This window comes from Alexandromys fortis, unplaced genomic scaffold, assembly GCF_014885135.2.
Source record: "Alexandromys fortis isolate MF-2015 unplaced genomic scaffold, M_Fortis_MF-2015_v1.1 scaffold_38, whole genome shotgun sequence".
In the NCBI taxonomy this organism is placed as follows: domain Eukaryota; kingdom Metazoa; phylum Chordata; class Mammalia; order Rodentia; family Cricetidae; genus Alexandromys; species Alexandromys fortis.
In genome coordinates, this window is record NW_026067916.1 from 345,503 (window position 1) to 350,647 (window position 5,145).

Here is a 5,145-nt window from a genome sequence, read left to right on the forward strand (position 1 = left end):
GGGCTGGAGAGATGGCTCAGAGGTTAAGAGCATTGCCTCCTCTTCCAAAGGTCCTGAGTTCAATTCCCAGCAACCACATGGTGGCTCACAACCATCTGTAATGGGGTCTGGTGCCCTCTTCTGGCCTGCGGGCATACAGACAGAATATTGTATACATAATAAATAAATATTTAAAAAAAAGAAAAAGAAAAACTCAAAAAGAATAAGAAACAAAGACATATATCCGATACTTGGTACCAGTCTCTGTTCTTTTGCTACCCCCTGCATAACTGCTCTGTCATCAGCACAGACTGGGCCTTTTTCATTCTGATTTTATTAATGAGGGACCGTTCATCTTAAACTATGGAGCAGTATGAATCCACGATTTGACTCATTCACAAAGACCAGATTTTAATAGATCTCCAGACCCTAGCACAACTGACTCCGTGGTGGAAGTATCACTCAGCCTATAAAACTCAGCATGTAGACAGCACCATAAGTCAAAATGAAAACGAAGCCCGAATCCATCACAGTCCGTGGTTCTGGGAATGGCTCTAAAATGTACGAGCCCTGCTGTTTGGCTTCTGTAGTTCCTGTTCTTCTTAACTGAAGCCTGTCAACCCAGGATATGATTTTTGTGTTTAGAAGCTCAGCTTGAGAAAGGCCTGGGGCTACACTGGAATCCCAAACATTCTACACAATCACAGAACAGACTTCCTCTTTCAGAAAATACATAACTCTACCCTGAAAACAGTTTGATCTTATTCTAGACTGCCCAGGGCCTGGGCTGTGACTTTTTTCTTGGGGCTTGCCATAGCTTCTTTTTTATTTTTAAACATTTAAAAATCTATTTATTTTGTGTATGAGTGTTTCACTTACATGTATGTTTGTGTCCACCATGTGTGTGTTTGGTGCCCACAAAGGCCAGATGAGGGCACCAGTCTCCACCCCCTCAGAACTGGAGTTACAGGTAGTCCCCAACTGCCACATGTTGTTGGGAATCTAACCCAGGTCTTCTAGAAAAGCAGCCAGTGATTTTCCTGTTGAGTCATCTCTCTAGTCTCTTACCATAACATCTTAATTTCTTGTTTCTACCACCGGTCATGTACAACCTTTGAATGTACCTGGTGTATGACGGCAAAGGCATTTTCTGTTTGAGGGTTTCACTTGCAGATGACAATCTTTCTTATTGGTTCAACACACCGTTCCTGATTGAATTGGAATTCACTGTAAGGGGCACGGTTGTGGAATATCACTTTAACTATGCAAAGATTTGTTACATTTGTTTATGCTGCACTTGTTTAATGATGTAAAGATGTGCTGTTTTGCCTGCCTAAGGAAACTGAAAACGTGTAATGGCCAGTAGCCAGGCAATAGAGAGACAGGTGGGGCTGGTGGGCAGAGAGAATAAGTAGGTGGAGGAATCTAGGCTTGAGAAAGGAGAAAGAATGAGGGAGAAAGAGAGGAAGATGCCTGAGGCCAGGCAGTCAGGCAGTCGACAGTCAGCCAGATGCGGAAGAAGCAGGAAAAGTGGGACATACAGAATGAAGGAAAGGAAAAAAGCCCTGAGGCAAAATGTAGATGAAGAAAAACAGGTTAAATTAAACTCTAGGAGCTAGTGGGACAAGCCTCAGGTAAGGTCGAGCATTCATAACTAGTAATAAGTCATCACGTCATGATCTGGGAGCTGGTGCATGGCCCGGAAGAAAGTCGGTTACAGGGAACTATACTTCCTTTTACGTGTTTGGTAGGTTCTGCGTGCACTACATTGTTACTTTGAATGGGACATTCTGGAACAACTCTAACCCCTGAAACTCTACAATGATACTGACCTACCAAGGTAGGTTCCCTGAACCTCTCACACTCCGGGAAACATGCTTATTACCAGTGTTTGGGATGTACAAGCTGATTCTTGGTCCAGCAAGGACGGTATAATCAAGGCAATGAATTAATGCAGCATTTTCCAGGACATCTAGATGGGTCAGAGCTTTTCAAAATATAAATATAATGAAGTAAAGAAAAGCAAGAAACACTGGGGGTAAATTATTATTATTATTGTTGTTGTTGTTGTTGTTGTTCTGCTCAAATCCTTTCCCCATGAATGGAAGGAAACCGCTCCTGATTTTTCTTTTGATGGGAATGAAAAGTCTGCATTTCCCCAAATTAAGACTGTGTACGGTGCACAGTCATATTTCCCTGTGAAAGGAATCTCACACATCTGACGCTGACCACAACTGCAATTAAGGCTACCACCTACCAGTTAGTGAATTTACGTTGGCATATTGTGTTTTACCTTGTGTTTGAGACAAGGCCTCAGTGTAGCCCTGACTGGCCTGAAACCTGCTACGTACACCAGGCCGGCCTGGAAATTGTAACGTGCTCCTGCTGCCGCCCATAGGGCAAGCCGTTCAGACCTTCACCAGCATGTCCAGACCGCCTGTCACTTCCAGTGGTCCACCTGAGGACAATGAACATGGCCACTCCTGTGTGTCCAGATGCACAACACTGTCACCACTGCCTCCTCCTCCTCCACCACTGCCTCCTCCTCCTCCAACGTAGGAAGCTGTATTTCTCTCCTAGTAATACATTCACAGACAGATCAAATAGCACACAACTCACTGTGAGCCAGCCTTACTATATGTAACCGTTCCTATATGACCTGCTCTTCAGCGGCTCTCACTGAATGCCAGTCACCACTGACCAGTGCTTGTTCAGACCATGCCCAACAAGTGTTGGACGTTCTTGTCTTCCCAGAGCACGGTTACTGAAGTTGAGGCAACTATGTGCCTGTTACCGTGTACACGTGAACCGTACGCAGGGCCTGCCCCCAGCGACATGGCCTCTTTACCAGGCAGTGGTCCCTGCACTGCAAATGGAAGCATGGACATGAAACAAGACATCAAGACTTGCTTATCACTGGAGCTATTGTCCCTCAGGCTCCTTCCTTCCTTCCTTCCTTCCTTCCTTCCTTCCTTCCTTCCTTCCTTCCTTCCTTCCTTTCATTTTTTTTCCTTTGAAGTGATCAACTTCAATGGTAAATTTCAAATGAGGGATTTTTTTGACGAGCTATTTCATTAGTCTCACTTGGTATGAGTCACCATTTCTTACATATATCTAAAGTCTGTTCCATCAGTAAATTCACCCCAGATCTCGAGCTCTTGGATTCAACAATCTACTTAAATCGATAGCTCCCTTTTTACAATAACAAAGACCCCCTTGATGAGGTACCCTTAAAATTCAACACCACATTTATCAAAATAGAATATATCCTGGCCCATAAAAGGAAACCTAAACATTTAATAGAAAATATGCAAGAATCTAAACTCATATAAAAATGGTTAACTATTAAGAAATACTTGGCAACCTACTAGCTACTCAAAAATACAGATCAGAACAATTAAAGATAATTTGCAATGACACTTGCCAAAGTTTGTCGGATTTGGCTAAAGCAAGGTTAAAGGAAATTTATGTCATTATATGCTTATATTAGAGAAGGAGCTGGCCATGGTGGCTCATGCCTGGAATCACTCAAGAGGCTGAAGGCAGGAGGATCACAGTTTTGACGCTAGCCTAGGCTACGAGAAGACTCTCTCTTCCTCCCTCCCTCTCCCCCCAGTTCCCCTTTATCTGCTGGGACTGAAATTACAGGCATGCTAACACCATATGTCACCGTTTTTCATTTCTAAGCCAGTTTGGCTTTGTTTGTTTTGAGATAGAAATCCAGGGAGCCCAGGCTGGCCTCAAACTCACTGTGCAGTTCAGAATGACCTTGAACTTCTGATCCTCCTGCCTCTATCTCCCAAGTCTTGGTATTACTGGTGAGTACCATCTTGTTATGGTGTAAACGAACAGCAAACAGAATTAGCCAGGCAAGCTCAATATAATATATTCAGCTTTAATAAGGGGAGAACTTACAAAACCAAGGTTCCAGCGAAGAGCAGGAAACAAAAGGGGCAAACAAGCACAAGTGGATGGTTTTATAAGCTATTTTGGGCCCTGGGGCAAACACCCCCCCCCAAACAAGGGGATTGGTTGAGATTCCCCTTCCTCATCTCACCTTGCTTCTGCAGTTCAGACCTTTAAGGATGCGCTCTGTCAACTGAGTCGGCCTTCCTATCTTTGAATTTTAAGTTCTTTGTATAGTTTCAGCTTCCAAGCCTTTCAGATCATGTGCTTTGGAGATGTTTCCTCATGTTTGTGGCTCATTGTTTTATTCTAATGACGATGTCTATCACAGAAGCATCTTTTCTTTCTTTTATCATAGATATTTTTCATCCAGTATTTTCTCATTACTGCTTCCCCTTTCCCAGCTCCTCCAAGATTCGCCCCATCTTCCCTTCCGTCAGAATCCACACCCTTTCTGTGGCTTGTTGGAAAACAAACAGGCATCTAAAGAATAATAATAATAATAAGTTAAAACCAAAACAAATCAGGATAGGACAAAACAAACAGAAGAGAAAGAACCAAAGAAAAAGTATAAGATGTACATGAAGACACAAAGACAGCCACGCTTGTGCACCCAGGAATGCCTTGAAAACAGGCAAAGAATCTGTATGGTTTGAAAAAAAAAACATTAGGAGACAAAGAACCTCCACAGATACAAAGATGCTACTGGGTTTGTTTGTATCATAGACATTTCTAATTGCAATGATCCTGGATCATGCTTTCGGTTCTGGGTCTCACAAGCCACAGGCAAGCCAAGGCTAGCTGGCTTTTCTCCCTTATCTTCCAGGAGGTTCTATTTTATCTTATATTTTATTTTCATTTTGTACTTCAGCTATTCATAGCTCGCTTTTGTTGTTGTTTTTGAAGGTATCAGGTTGGCATCTGCGTTCATTTTCTGCGCGTGTGTTATGGCTGAGTGATGACGAGGCTATTCTTTCTTTGCATGTTGAGTAGAGGGGTGAGCTTCATTAGAGCCTTGTCCCTGGTCTGAGAAGAACAGCATTGGGGCATTCACCATTAGGTACGTTTTAGATTTATGCTTTTAATGGCTGCTCTTCACCAAGCTGAGCCAGTTCTTCCTTTTCCTGATTTGGTGAGAGTTTTCACCTCAATGAATGATGATTTGTTTTCCTGTATCTATTAATATGCTCATATTATTTTCCTCTTTAGCTTGTTGTTATGATAGATCACATTAATTTTTATGTATTTGGGGGCTGGAGA